Source organism: Herpailurus yagouaroundi, unplaced genomic scaffold (genome assembly GCF_014898765.1).
Source record: "Herpailurus yagouaroundi ecotype Mexico unplaced genomic scaffold, PumYag 67690, whole genome shotgun sequence".
In the NCBI taxonomy this organism is placed as follows: domain Eukaryota; kingdom Metazoa; phylum Chordata; class Mammalia; order Carnivora; family Felidae; genus Herpailurus; species Herpailurus yagouaroundi.
In genome coordinates this window covers 1953149-1969005 of record NW_024420490.1, presented here as the reverse complement: position 1 = coordinate 1969005, position 15857 = coordinate 1953149, and the positions used below count along the sequence as shown (strand labels likewise).

The 15857-nt window shown below is 42.4% G+C and overlaps 1 long non-coding RNA gene across 2 annotated transcripts in view; it reads right to left on the bottom strand.

The window, feature by feature from the left end:
* The window catches only part of LOC121025672 (uncharacterized), a 77750-nt gene that overhangs the window by 56446 nt on the left and 5447 nt on the right, over nt 1-15857 (bottom strand). The window contains exons 1-2 of one of the 2 annotated variants that reach the window (XR_005788123.1): nt 14941-15851; nt 13031-13237 (exon numbers count right to left, since the gene is read on the bottom strand). This is a non-coding gene — a long non-coding RNA (uncharacterized LOC121025672). Of the gene's footprint in view, nt 1-13030; nt 13238-14940; nt 15852-15857 lie in introns of those variants that run through there. The other variant, XR_005788124.1, reaches the window with a different exon arrangement.

Here is a 15857-nt window from a genome sequence, read left to right as displayed (position 1 = left end):
TTTGGGGGGCGCCTGGGTGGCGCAGTCGGTTGAGCCTCCGACTTCAGCCAGGTCACGATCTTGCGGTCCGTGAGTTCGAGCCCCGCGTCAGGCTCTGGGCTGATGGCTCAGAGCCTGGAGCCTGTTTCCGATTCTGTGTCTCCCTCTCTCTCTGCCCCTCCCCTGTTCATGCTCTGTCTCTCTCTGTCCCAAAAATAAATAAACGTTGAAAAAAAAAAGAAAAAAAAATTTTTTTTAAAAAGAGAAGTGTTTGTACTGGGGCGTCTGGGTGGCTCAGTTGGTTGCGTGTCCGACTTCAGCTCAGGTCATGATCTCGTGGTCTGTGAGATGGAGTCCCGCATCAGGCTCTGTGCTGACAGCTCAGAGCCTGGAACCTGCTTCAGATTCTGTGTCTCCTTCTCTCTCTGCTCCTCCCCTGCTCATGCTCCGTCTCTTTCCCTCTCTCTCTCAAAAATAAGTCAAGGTTAAAAAAATAAAAAATAAATAAAAAGAAAAGTATTTGTACTAAATATGAATTTGCAATGATGGAAATCACAGTAAGGAAATGCAGTTTCTTCAGTAGTTGTGAAAATGCATGATTCTCCACTCAGATTAAGAGATACCCACAAGCAGAAAGAAAGCAGTTGAAGGAAAGACTTTCATTTAAGAGAAAAGAAATCACCTCAATTCAAGGTTAAATCAGGAATATAAATGGAGTATAAAATAAGAAAGCATCTTTAAGAGAAACACAAAGCAACTTCAAGAAAAGAGCCCCTCAGCTGAGTGCTTGTGCATTCGGCATTATGAAGGAGAACCCAAAGAAATTCTAGACACTGGCCTCCTATTTCATTTGTGCGTGACTATTCTAGACTTTGGCATATAACTCATGAAACATTTCATTTCTGCTTAGGGCAGAGAGTGTGCACACGCGCGCGCACACACACGCACACACACACATCCCCCAACAATGTCAGACCTGCCCTGGTCTCTTCAGGATCCCCAAACTGAAAGGAGCCTTAAGGTTCCGAGCGTCCAGCCCTTCACGAAGCAGAGGAGTCCCCTCTACCATGTCATTCGTGTGAACATCTCCAACAACCGGGAGCTCACCTACCTCAACTCTAGACTGCTAATTATTAGCCGTTCTTATTTATATGTTATCTAGAATCTACCAGCCTGTAACTTTCATCCATTGATCCTTGCTTTCTTCTTGGAACTAAACATAATTTTGCCTTATATTCCATCTCTTTCTATGCTATAAGGGAGCCATCCTTTTGCCCCTAAATATTTTATTCCTTGAGCTAACCATCCTTACTCATTTCAGCATTTGCTCCTATGTCATGATTTATGGCACTCTATGGTATGACTCCTGTGAAGGAGTTGAAGTTGGTCTACATCTCTCATGAAATATGTTTCCCTGAATTGAACATAATAAATCAAAGGATGGTAAGATTGATTATCAAAAGCACGGAACAGTCAGAATACTTTATTTCTATTTAAACAGCCCAAGATTCCATTGGGTATTTTTTTCTTTTATTTTGTAGCCTCATCACACTCTGGGCTCTTCCTGGCTTCAGGCCACTAAAATCCCCAAGTCTTTTTTTCCCACGTGCTGCTATTTACCAAGCTCTCCCCATATCCTTAACTTTGGTTCCAACGATAAAACACTCAAACTTGTCATATTTAAATTTCATTTTAATAGAGATGGCCACTTATGCATTTATTTATGAATTTATCCTGCCTTATTCCAAAAGATACTAGCTGATACATCGTCCCTGAGCCAATGCCAGTTTGCAACCTGCTTTGTCATCTGATTTATTCACACTCCCTCCCAGCTTCTTGTTATTCAGACGTTGATAACCACGTCCACTCAGCCCATATTCAGGTTACTTAAAAAGGACCATGCTAGGAAAACATCCCTGTTTAATACAGGCATTCAAGAAAATTTGCCAGATTTGACAAAAACAGATCAGCATTCTTAGGGGAGGGTGGTTATGCTGCTAAATTATCTCATCATCCATCCAGTTTCTCCATCTCTTCCGCAAGGATGCCATGAAAGTCTTTGAAAAATGCCTTGCAGAAATACAGAAACTCTATGTCCACAGATTTCCTTTGATCTACTCATCTAATAAACATATCACAAAAGAAACCAAAGCTTGCCTGTCAGGCTGCCTTTTCTTAGTAAATTCATGCTGTTTTCTTTAAGGCTCACCTCTTCCCTCTGTGCAAATTCACACACCACCCATATGATATTCTTAATGCAGAACTAATTTTGAAATCCCTGTTCACACTGCCATCACCTACCTTCTCCCTCTTTCTGAAAACCAAGACATTTGCCCTTTTCCTGTCTTCAGGAAGCACTTTTATTTCCCATAGACTGCAGATGGTATCTTAAGGACCTGTTTTGAAAACTGTTTTCATAGTTTCAGTTATGTTTTGCACAAACCTGAAGACTTGCATTCTTATTATTCTTTGCATCCTTGGAGGGGGAGTGGTGGTGGGAAGGGGAGGGAAGTTTCCCTAAAGAATGGGGGTGCTGTGCTTAGAAGGAGGGAGGGATACTGGGCAAACGAGAGATTCTACTGTAGCATCCAACCTTCAATTTCAAATACCCTTCAGTAAGTCTCAGTTCTCTCGAGTTAGTCTTTCCTGCATTAGTGTTACAGGTCTGTGCTGTTCTTGTGGTCTGAGTCTTTGATTGCTATCTCCTTCCTCCCAGGTTTTTAACGTGTCTCTTCCAATCTGAGCTCCTCCAAGAGTCTCAGCCCCTCACGCCAGCACATTTAGTCTCTCGGATTACTTCCTTCACTCTTATTAATAAGGGGCTCCAGTACCTTCATACAGACAACAGCCCCATATGCTTATTTGTAACTGACATTTCCTGGAGGGAGATGTATTTATTCGCTTTTATTGCTGTTAGTAGGCCCTGATCCCATTTGCACAGTTTATATTACTGATGTGATTGAAAATTAGCCAAAGACCACAAAACCTGAAGCCGTCGAGGGCTTCCAAGGTCAAAAGGCTAGGAAGTAAAGTATTCCATTCTCAGGATGAAAACTGAATCTTCACATTAACCTTCCTAATTGTTTGCTTACCTTGTTTTTATACTTTCTAAGCGAACAGGAACAAAGCCACTTGCTGCTGTTCTCATTAACACTAATGATCAATAAGTAGAAAAATTTTTTTGCTGATTCTTTTATTTTGCTCAACATTATGCATGCTTAATTTAGAGCTTATTAGGCCATTGCCAGTTTTGCTCATTATCTCCTCTACAAGATGAATGTGTTTCTTAAGCCAGTAGTTAACATGAAGCAACAATGACTGACTCCATCTTTGTAATTAAGCAACGCTTTCTGTTATATTTACTGCTGGGGGTGGGGAGGGAAAAAGAAAGTATTAGTATTTAATACTAACTTATTTTACATACTCCCAAGAGAAAGAGATACTTATAACAATTTCAGTGCTTAATGTTAACGACCAGAGCTGACTTGGTGTCCAAAGGGAGTGTTTGCCTTACATCCTCCCCTAAGTTCTTTTGAGGTTCTGTCCCCCCATTAAAAGCAGGCTTTGAAATGAAATCTCATGGATGAACCTTGGAAACACTATGCTAACTGAAGGAAGCCAGCCACAAAGGGCTGTATACTGTATGCTTCCATTTAAATGAAATGGCCAGAATAGGCAAATCCATAGACAGAAAGCACATTAGTGGCTGCCAGAAGCTGGCGGGGAAGGGGGGGCGTGGAGAAATTCAGGGGTAATGGCTAAGAGGTATGGGGTTTCCTTTTGGAGTAATGAAAATGTTCTGAAATTGATATTGGTAACAATTGCACAGCTCTGTCAATAAACTAAAACCCACTGAATTGTACACTATCAGGGGGTGAATTGTGTGACATGTGGATTATATGCCCATAAAGCTGGGGTTTTTTTGTTTCGTTTTGTTTTGTTTTAAATTACACCCTACTCCTCCTGTTGCCATTATACACCACTCCTCTTTGGAGTCCTTAGCAATTGCATCATGGTCACCTTTTCCATCTGGTCCTGCTCCCATCCCAAATGACTTTAACATCCACATAGGTGACCCACTACTTAACACCCAAGTGTGTCCCTTCCTTGGTCTTCTCTGCTCCGGGGACCGTCGCTTCCATTCCGCTCAGCCACCCACTCTGCCCTTATCTGTTGCACACTCTACCCAACCTCCCTACCTCCTCCACCTCTGAGATACTGCATTCATGTGTCTCTCTCAGAACACAATTTCCAGTACTTCCAGCTGTCTCACTCAGTTGCACTAACTATAACCTGGCCTTCATAGGGGTAGGGTCTTCCTCTTCCTCAGCCCCATTACTTTCTCTCTTTCTGCTCTTATCGATCTCCTCAACCTCCTGCCCTCCCATCCTAGAACTCCCCACTTCCAGCGTCACTGCCTTCCTGCTCTGCTTTGAATGCCAAGCCTCGTCACTTCAGGCTCTTGTCCTTCTATCTCAGTCATCTGCCAAATCTCAACCTTCCATCAGTGTAACTAATTACAGAATGACCCAGTCCTAGATCTTGTCTCCACTGCTTATTCAGTGCCCTCAGTTATCCTTTCCCATTGTTCCAGAAGTTTCTCTCCAGTTCTCCAAGGTCCAGTAGAAAACTGATTCGCACCTCGCAACCCATCTCCACCTCCCTCTTCATACCCAGTAGATAATATTACCTCTTCCTCCATGTCAGAGAGGAAGCAGCTCCTTCCGCACCACCAAACTATGTGTTTATCAACATCATTTCTTCCTCATCCACCGTTCACTGTTCAAATCTTCACCCTCTCCCTCTCTGCTGACTCCTACTCACCAGCATGTCCTCCTCCTGACGCAACAGCACCATGAACTTGATGCCCTACCCTGTCTCAGCTACCTCTCTTTTTTCCCCCCTCTTTAAATACAAACCTCCTAAAAAAGCTGTCTCCATTTCTCCCTTTCCACTTTTTCCTCCATATGCTGCAATGAGTATTTCTACACATCACTTCACTCAAATAGCTTTTTTGTCTACACATCACTTCACTCAAATGGCTTTTTTGACTCCAGTGAGCTCTTTCTGTTCCTACTTGAATTCTCAGCAATATTTGGCACATTTGACAACTTTCTCCTTCTTATGAGGATCTCTTCCTTTAGCTTCATGATGCTACATACTTCTGGATCTCCTCCCATGCTTTTGACCACTCCTTCTCAGTCTTCTTTTGAGGCCTTGCCTTGCCTGCCCCCTAAGAGTTAGTATCCCCGAGTTGTGTCCTGGGTATTTGTATAAGTGAGCTATTAAATGTGTAACAAATTAACACAAACTTAGCAGTTTAAACCAATATCCATCTATTATCTCCCAGCTTCTATGGGTCAGGAGTTCGGGCACAAGTTTGCTGGGTCCTCTACCTAGGTCTCACAAGGCTAAAGTCAAGGTGTTGGCCTTGTCTTTAATGAATGGCCTTGTCTTTAATGAATGAATGAATGAATCAGGGATTCATTCTCATCTGCAGCTTGGGGGCCTCTTCCAAGCTCATTCAGGGTGCTGGTAGAATTCAGGCCCCTCAGATATCTGATTTTGGAGCTTAAAAAAAATGGGTTCATTTCACCATCTGTCTGCCTTTTTCCTGAGTTCCCTCTCAGAAAATAATCCCCCATCGTCATTCTTGACTTTATGCTCACTCACTTGGCCCCCACATCATAGCAACTTACACCAATCAATCCTACCTCCTAAACTTTCTCTAATCTACCTCCTTCTTTATTCTCTAATCTACCTCTCTTTATTCCTTGTTCAGGGTACCGTCACCTCTCATGTGAATTATCCAACAGCTTCCCAACTGGTCTCTTAGCCACCAGTCTTAACCTCTGCTATGGACATTGTGGACCTGCTTGCTCAATATCCATTCCAACCTCCCTGCCGTGCTCTTTCCAGAAAATGAAAAACAACCTTCTTTAAACAGGCTTCTGGTTGTGACATAGACTGTAATGATCAAGTGCACTCATGTAACATTTGGAAGATGGAAGTGATATATCATGAAGAGGGGGCCTTGCCTCTGCTATTCCAGCTGGCCAGTATGGTTATGGAAGCATCTGGCTTTCAGTGGCAGCTGGAGAAGGAGCCCAGTGTCCAGTCCCTATCCATATAACTGGGGAAAAAAAGGCAGTACCCAGGCATCCATTTTGCTGGTAACAGCTTCCTGACTTCTTAAACACAGCACAGAAGGTATAGTCCTGAAGCCAGCAGTTAGGGGGACAGCTTCTTAACATTACAGCTCACTGATCACGGCAGACACAGAGACTCCCCGGCAGTCAAGGTCTGTAGTATTATTCTGGAAAGTTTTTCTGGAAACTCAGCCTAGATTGTGCTCTTCCAATCATTTTTAGACTGCTTCCATCAGTATCAGTTAGAACATAGTTCATTCTATCTACAACTAAACTCTGGCTATAATATATCCTGTAATTAACCACAGTTCATTCAGACTGATCTTTCTGAAACTCTAAAACTCATATCCTGTAATGGCAGTGCCCTTGCATAAAAATCTTTCAATGTCTCCCAATATCCTTATAGAAAGCCTGTATCTTTTTAATCTGGCTTGAAAGGTCCCACCTGATCTGATTCTCCTATCCTCGCAGACTCATCCCTATCTAGGTACCCTCTGGCCATGTGGACCTTCTGTTCTGGTCCCTAGGATACTCATGCACTCATCGCTTCACCTTTGCCCATGCTATTCTCTCTTTACGGAACACTCTTGCCCTGTCTTCTCTTGCTTAATGCCCCCCTCCCCCAATCTTTTTTTAAAAATCTTGGCCAAAGGCTGTATCTTCCAAACAATCTTCCCTGACTCCACCACATATCACTAGTACCAAAACTCTAGGTTAGGCCCTCACTTATATGCTCCCACAGCATCCTGCCCTCCCCCCTTTGAAACACTCACTCCACTGTATTGGGATTGCCAATTGTAAACTCTACTCCCCCTGCCAACCCCACCTTTACACCCTATGAACCTGGTGGGAGGTTCCATCTAAGTTGTTCTCTATTTTATCCCCAGTACTGAATGCCTGGTCCAGACTCAGGTGTACAAATTCACGAAGTAATAAAGAAATGGAAGCATTTTAAGCAGGGGGTCTAATCTCAGATTTAAGTTTTAGAAAAAACACTCAAGTGGCCATGTGCATGCAGAAGAAACCGTAATGGGATCGGTTGGAAGGAAAGGGTGAGAGAGAAGTTCCAGTTTCTTGGTCTGACCTAGTGCAATATTAGTGGGGACAGAAAGAAAGAAGATACTTTGCATGCTATGGCAGGAAGAGGGGGCACAGAAAACTGGCAACATTCGAGAAGTAATAAGACAGGGGCTTAGTAAACCTTTTGCCATTCCAATTCATTTTCTTTCCTTTTTTAAAATTTGAAGTAGAGTCATCCAATTCAATTTAATTAACATTTTTGAGTGTCTATTTTATGCAAGGCATTGCATTAGGTTATGCGAGACAGAGATTGATAAGATACTGTCCCAATCTTGGATATTCCAAGGGTTTTAGTTGGCTACTGGAGACACAAATACTTTTTTTATTTTTTAATATTCATTTATTTTTGAAAGAGAGAGAGAGAGACAGAGCGCAAGCAGGGAAGGGGCAGAGAGAGAGGGAGACACAAAATCTGAAGCAGGCTCCGAGCTCTCAGCACAGAGCCCAAGTCGGGGCTGCACCTCACAAACCACAAGATCATGACCTGAACTGAAGTCAGACGCTTAACCAACTGAGCCACCCAGGCGCCCCATGATACCTCTAGCTTTGATCTTTTTTCTCAAGATTGCTTTGGCTCTTCAGGGATTTTTGTGGTTCCATACAAATTTTAGAACTGTTTGTTATATTTCTGTGAAAAATGCTAATGGTATTTTGATAGGGATTGTATCTAGATTGGTTTTGGTAGTATGAACATTTTAATAATATTCTTCCAATCCATGAGCACGGCATACCTTTCCTGTTGGACCATATTAAGCCAATTCTTTTTTTATGTTATTAAAAAAAATTTTAATGTTTATTTATTTTTGAGAGAGAGACAGAGAGCAAGACAGAGCATGAGTGGGGGGGGGGGGGACAGAGAAGGGGGAGACACAGAATCTGAAGCAGGCTCCAGGCTCCAAGTTGTCAGCACAGAGGCCGGCGTGGTGCTTGAGCTCACAAACTGTGAGATCATGACCTGAGCCGAAGTCAGATGCTTAACCAACTGAGCCACTTAGGTGCCCTGAGACACAAATACTTTAATAGGAGTCAGAGAGATCACAGGAGGAGGCACTGAAGAGTTTACATTTTGAGGGGCTGTGTATGTGTAGTTTTTCAGTTTATTTGTTTGTTTGTTTTTGCCTACAGATAAGGGCTAGTGATTTTTGGGCAACTGTATACTGTTGTGGAAAAAACCTGGCCTGGAGACAAAACATAGGGTCTTAGCTCCTCATCTGTCCCTAACCAGGTAGGATGATCTTGAACCCTTTGTTTAACTTCTCTGGGCCTTAATTTCCTTATTTGTAAAATGCAGTTCTTGAGTGAAATGACCTTTAAAATTCTATTATTTCATATATGTGTTATATTTTATATACATGCAGCATTTCTAAAAAATTTTCAAATCATTCAATTAAAATGTTCATGTACTCTAAATAGTGCTTTTGGATAAATGTTTTAACTGTGTCCTAGAATATTTACAAGACAAAGACATAATCTGGTCACAAACAAACTATAAACTTTAGTTTCTTGATTCTAAGAGACTGATGATAAAATTATCTACTTTGGACAATTAGGGACAGTTTACTGGAATGTGCCCCCAACCCCCAACTCCTTGGCTCTTTCAGTTCCTATGATTTTTTTTTTTTTAATTTTGCCTTATCTATCGCCTGGCACAAATGCTAGGCTCTGCCAGAGAAAATAAAAAAAATAAAAATCCTCCAATCAGTCTTTTTGCCCCTTTGATAAATGAGTAGTTTTAAATTCTTTAAATTTCAATGAAAAGGAGATACATGAAGAAGCACAAAAAGCAGGTTCAGAATTAAGAAAAAGAGCAGATCCACTGGCAAATTCACCTGCTCTCCCAGTCACTGTGTTTCTTTCTCTTTGCAACCGAGTAACAGCGTAACAGTTCGCAAGAATGGCCAGTACTGCTAGCAGCTGTAGCAGATGAACCCAGAAAAATCAGTGGCTTCATACAAAGTTGTTTCTGATTTACTTAAAGTACAACTGGTGGTAAGTATGATGGTGGTGGTGGTGGTCTGCGTGTCTGACAGAGATTCAGCCATCTTAAAAGACTAACTTCCAAAGTCACCCTGGGTGTCAACACGCAGGGGACAAAAGCAGGGCTGAGGAGGGAGGGAGGGAGAAGGGGCTTTCCTGTGGAAGGTTTTTCTGGGCCCTGCCTGATATCACTTCCGTCTCCATTTCATCAGCCCAGTCTCAGCCCCATGGGATACCTAACTGCAGGGGTGGCTGAGGAATGGGGTCTAGCTGTGTGGCAAGGAAGAGAAGGGGCATATTCTGATTCGTATAGTGGGTTTCTGCCATATCCAGAGATATTGATTCTGTCTAGTCATTCCCTCTCAACTCTCTTTCCTACCTCATGCCTGTAATTGTTGACAAAATATTTCAGAGGGGCTTCCTACTTGGTGAGAGTAGTTGGAAAATATTTTTAGAGTAGTGAGAGTCATTAAGTAAGCATCTGATTTTTTATGGTGCAACATTCAAGTTTCTCCAAGTGCTCTAATTTCTAACTTAGACTAATATAGTACATTAGTTTGTACAGGGCATACAATGATCGTATACCACTCTGGTATGTGCATATAGAGTTAGCTTCAGATTCATGTAACTGGGAATATTACCCTCCCAATGTTATCAAACTTAATGAAGTCAGCAATAAAAAAATATTCAGATCTTGGGGCGCCTGGGTGGCTCAGTTGGTTAAGCGTCCAGCTTTGGCTCAGGTCATGATCTCACGGCTTGTGAGTTCGAGCCCCGTATCGGATTCTGTGCTGACAGCTCAGAGCCTGGAGCCTCTTCAGATTCTGTGTCTTTCTCTCTCTCTCTGCCCCTCCTCCACTCACACTCTGTCTCTCTCTGTCTCTCAAAAGTAAATAAACATTAAAAAAAAATTTTTTTTTTAAATTCAGATCTCAAGTTTCTTCAGATATTCAGTCTGGGAAAATTATCACAATTGCTGGCTTGAGAACTTGCCAGTTAGGTATCACAGGGTGGTTTTTTGGGGGTTTTTTGGCTGTTGTGTTTTATTTCTGGTGTAGAGCAGTGGTTCTCAAAGTGTGATCCCCGAATCGCTGGCATCAGCAGCAACTGAAAACTTGTTAGAAATACAATTCTCAGGCCTCACCTCAGACCCAGTGAATCAGAAACTCTGGGGATGGGACCCAAAAATCTGTATGTTTTCACAAGTCCTATACAGAATAACCTAGTATTCTCTAGTCTAGTTTAGTTAGCTTAATAACTAGTCTAGTTTAGTTAGATTATGGCTGAAACAGTTCATTCCAAGGACCAGGTCAAAAGAATATTATTTGAAATCATTTTGTTGAAAACATACCAACTTTCTTATGTTGCTGTCAATTAAGAGTGCTGTAGAAAACTCACAGAATGAAAAGATCACAAAGAGAGCCTTGGTAGGTCATTAGGACAAATAGTTTCCAAAGGTGGCACCCATGGAAATCGAAGTTTCTATGAAGCATGTCTAGGGGCTTCCCCAAAAGAGAATGTATTCTTATGTTTGGTTGGTGACTGCTCCTCTGACTACCCAGAATTTGTCTCCAAAAGACAGGAAATTCTGTGTCAGGAGAAATGGTTTTGGAGCTTTAGGACACAGTCAACATCTTATCCATCTTTGCAACTCCATTATCTTTCAGAGTGGCTGGCATACAGTAGATATGTAATAAACACTTATGTTAAATGAATGAACGCATGGAATGAATAGTCATCCCATAGATTCAGGTTCTAAATAATCTCCACTCATATTCCGGGGCCCCTTTGAAAAAACATCCGATTTCAATAGTTTATTCTAGTTACTGACTGCCTTATGTATGTGGCCAGTCTTTCCAGCAGTTAAGAATTGTACCTATCATCAAATATTAAGAATGCCTCCAACTTCTCTAAGAGAGAGAGAAAACCTTGTATAAAGACAGTACGTGTCCCGTTTCTTGAAATGTCCACAAAAGAGCTCCGTTACTACATGCTAACCTTTTCTGTGACTAACTTGGGGCCTCAGTCTCAGCACTGTTGACATTTCAGGCTGGATCATTCTCTGTAGGGGACTGGCCTGTGCGTTGCAGCAGCAGCACCCCCATCCCCCACCTGCCCCATACCTGGGCACCAATGTGACAACCGAAAGTATCTCCAGACACTGCTGTGTGTCCTCTAGGGGAGGGGGGATAAAATTGCCCAGGTTGAGAATCACTGCTCTAGCCTAAGAGTAAAAGAAGAATCATTTTCTTGCATTTTATTCAAAGCTCTGGAAACAGGTTTCAAGAAAAAGTAGATGTCCCATTATTTCTCTTTAGCTCATTGTTGAGGACTTTGGCAGTGACATCTCTATCTATTTGAAATGATTGGTTTACAAATCCTCATTATTTTAGGCCAGTTTTCTCCTTGGAACAAGTTTATCTTTGGAGATGCAAATTCACAAACTCTAAGCATCTTTTTTATACTTATTGTGATCTTCTACACTGATTCAGCACTGAATTGAATTACAAGGCATTTTTATTTAATCATTTCTAAATAACATAGACTGGCTAAAGGAATCAGTTGTACAAGTCTATAAAATAGTGTTAGCACTAACAGAAGAGGTTTTATCTATTTCATTACAATATTGTAAAAAGTGATCTAAGTAAAACCTGTACTAAAATATAATGTAATAATAACTTTTAATACCTCCTACCTCAAGATTCTGTCTCTGGAAAGAAAGTCATCATTGCCTCTGCAATTTGCTTCCTGGTGTCTCAAGAATACACTAATTGGGGCCCCTGGGTGCCTCAGTCGGTGCTAATCAAGAATAAGCACCTTGATTTCATTCAACTCCTGATTTTAGCTCAGGTCATGATCTCACGGTCCGTGGCTTTGAGCCCCAGGTTAGGCTTCGCACTAGCAGCACAGAGCCTGCTTGGCATTCTCTGTCTCCCCCGCTTTCTGTCCCTCTCTTGCACAAGCTCTCTTTCTCTCTCAAAATAAATAAACATTTACAATTTTTTTAATGTTTATTTTTGACAGAGAGAGAGAGAGCGAGTGAGCATGAGCAGGGGAGGGGCAGAGAAAGAGGGAGACAGAATCAGAAGCAGGCTCCAGGCTCCGAGCTGTCAGCACAGAGCCCGACGCGGGGCTTGAACTCACGAACTGCGAGATCATGACCAGAGCCGAAGTCAGACCCTTAACCGACTGAGCCACCCAGGCGCCCCAATAAATAAATATATTTTTGAAGAGACTACACTAATAATCCTATTTTTTCATTTATGTTAGATGTTATCTATTTTCTTATGGCTACTGCATGAGGGTTTACCATTATTTCAAATCCCCTCACTTGTGATCCTCCGCATTCTCAATATATTACAATTTTTACCTAAATCATCAATGTTTCACGATGAGCCAACAGTGTACCCAGACATCCTTGTTGACATCCTCACACTAATGTTCCCTCTCTTATTGTCCATGTGGGTTATATACTTCAAACATTCCTTTTTTTTTTTTTTTTCATTTAAGGGCATTTTGAGAAGGAGAGATAAAAGCACATAGCCATCACACATTTAACAGGAAACTAAAGTTATTTTTGATAACTTTTAAAAGATTACATTAAAAACCTCAAAATTTTCTTGTTAGAAAACAAAATCCCTACTTCACCCTCACCTCATGCATTAAGCATAAATGAAAGCTAGGCACTTTTTTTTCTTTTTTAAGAAACAAGTGATGCTAACTAGATTGTGGTGATCATTTCACAAATCTACATAAATATCAAATCATTACATTGTATCCCTGAAGCTAATATAATGCTGTATGTCAATTATATTTCAATAAAAAATAAATAAAAGGCAGTTTACCAGAAATACTTCATTTGTTCCCCTTCTGTATACTGGCAACACGGTTATCTTTCCTACTTAAGGACAGATCTGTTCTTCTCTCTTCTGACCTTGTTCAATTTTCCTTTATCTGCCTGGGCCACTGAAACCTGGGAAGCATCAGACAGCCTCGCACCATGAAAGTGCATGCTCTTGTTCCATGAGAAATGAGTTTGTAATAAATGTCTCCTGTACCAAGAAAAAAAGGTATAAAACCTGATTTTTACTTTTTCATAAAAAGTAATTTTTGTTTCATCCTTAACAACCAAGAAATCAGGACCACCCAGATAACAAAAGCAGAGGATTAAAAAAGATACCCTATTAACATGACAGATGAAGAAGACACTAGGTGAGAATCCGTATAGAAGAAAGCCCACAATTTGGAACATGTGGGAATCAAAGTCAAGCAGTTAATTACTAACAAAGACAGTAACAGTGCTTCTTTTGTCTTCCACAGTGAATGCACAATTAGCACTTAATACTAAGGCTGGGGAAAAACCATCTATAATCTACTGAAAAAGACCATGTGCTTCTATAAATTTTGTTCTTATACACTTGCCAAAAAAAGAGGACATATTAACAAACTAATGGGCGCTGCATTGTTAATTGCTAGGTTGTTTGCAGTTGTGCTGTTGCTATTAGAATTTAATAAGCTATTCCTTCTCCTAAATTAATAAGCAGCCAAGATTATGTAATAGCTGCTTTCAGCTGCTAATTATTTTTCCCATAATTCCTTTCCCCCACTACCCTCCCACCCCCACCTTTTCTTGGCTAGGAGCACCAGAGACTGCCAATATGTCATCAGCAAGTCTCCCGTCTTCATTTTCAGAACCACAGACCTACATTAGGAACATAACCAATGACTTTAAACTTAAAGGTGGTTATCTTAGGAACCTCGTTTGTACAGAAAAAGAGAAAAACAGCATTTGGATCCAGAGGACAAGTTTTCATTGCATAGTATTAGATCTATCTTTGAACTGACTAATGGCATCTGTTTTGTGTAGTAAGGGAGAAATGGGGCATTAACATGTGACTTTGGAGAATGACTACTCAGGAGCAGAGAGAAATTTGGGCAGGGGGCCTAAAGACCACAGAAAGCCATCTCTGTGCCTTCTGTCGACGACTTGTTTAATATCCCAGCATACATTATCATATATATTTGTAGGAAATTTTCCTAGCAGTATAGTTGTGCTCAAAAGGGAAGGTATTATACATTTTCATTTTGTCAAAAAAGGGCATTAAAAATGCCCTCAAATCCCTACTACATACTATCATAGTTTTATAGACCTTTTACCACACAAAAAAGAACACAATCCCTAATAAAGGATTCCTTTAAATTGATTAAATTTAGCTTCATGGAAAACATAGCATTTCTTTTTCACTTTGGGCCATTAAAAAATTCTGGCGACTGTGTTTGGGAACCTCTGCAAAAAGGGCATAGCTCAACAAAAGCAATTTTCTAGCTTCCTTTGTAAGAACCTAGGTGACTGGGGTAATGAATAGCATTCAACATGAGAAACCCGTGGCTGTTCAAGCAAGGTCACTTAATCCCGTGGGGCTCCCCTTTCCTCATCTGTAAAAGATGAGTCGGACTAGATGATTCATCCATTCTTCTCATTCAAAAAAATATGGACATACATTATGTGCCAGGCACAAAACTCAGCACTTTGGTTCTTAACAAATCTATCATTTTATAGTCCTCATTGGTCAACTCCCATTTATTAGATGTGTTATCTATCAGGCAGTGAACTAGGTTGGGACGCAAAATGAATAAAATTCAAAACGTGCTGAATAGAGGCAAATGGATACGTGGGGATGCAAAATGAGTAAAACTCAAGATGTGCTAAACAGAGGCTAATGAACGTGTGGGTGAAAGAGGGATTCGTTCTTACAGGGTTTGAGGGTGAGGCTTCATAGATGTAACATTTGAGAGGAAGTGCATGCCAGGCAGAGCAAGTCTTCGGCAAGGCTTAACTGGAACACAGGCGGCTTTGGGGGCGGGGGGCGCGAGTCCGTGTGAAGGAAGTGGGATCTCAAAGACGAGATGCGGTCGGGGCTTTTCGGCAGAGAACGGACAGTAATTCATCAGGTCCGCAGCACTGAGGACTGGCGAGACAAGCCCAGGGAAAAGACACTCGCACGGCTTGGGGCAAAAGGTGTCTAGGGCTGTAGCAGTGCAATGGGAAGGACGTGCCGGATTCCAGGCAGTTTGGAGGCAGAATGATTGCAAAAGGCCCTCAACGCGTGCACGAGCTCCTCGACAGAGCTGACTTGTTTTCCCCAGAGGTGCAGCACTCCCTCACTCTCCTCACCATCACCACCGGCAGTGACGCCTCCCCGCCCCGCCCTCTTCGGGCACGGAGAGTTATCGGAGCTCGAACTTGGCTCTTGGCGATCCTGACCTTCCCTGCCCCGCACAGCGGGGTCGACAAAGGGCACCTCGGAACCCTGCGCTCCCACCACTGGGTAGGTGAGGTAGCCGCCCGCCCGAGTTCCGAAGGTACGCGCAGGAGCGCGCAGGCGCACAGGCCTTGGCAAAAGCCGCTTCCGGGTCACGTGGCCTGACTTCCGGCCGGGACCACGCCTCTCGGTAGAGACGCGGCCAATCGGCCTTCTTGGAGTGCGGTCACCTGCGCTGCCTCCGGTGCCGCTGGCAACGGTCGAGCTGCTTCCCGCGCGTCGCCCAGCCCGCCCCTCCGCTCGCCGCAACCCCGGCTCCTCCCTCGTCCGGCCCACAGGGCGGGGTCTGTCGGCTCGCCCTCCCCTCGCCGCCTAAGCCTTCCCTCTGCCAACTGGGTCTCCTCCCCGC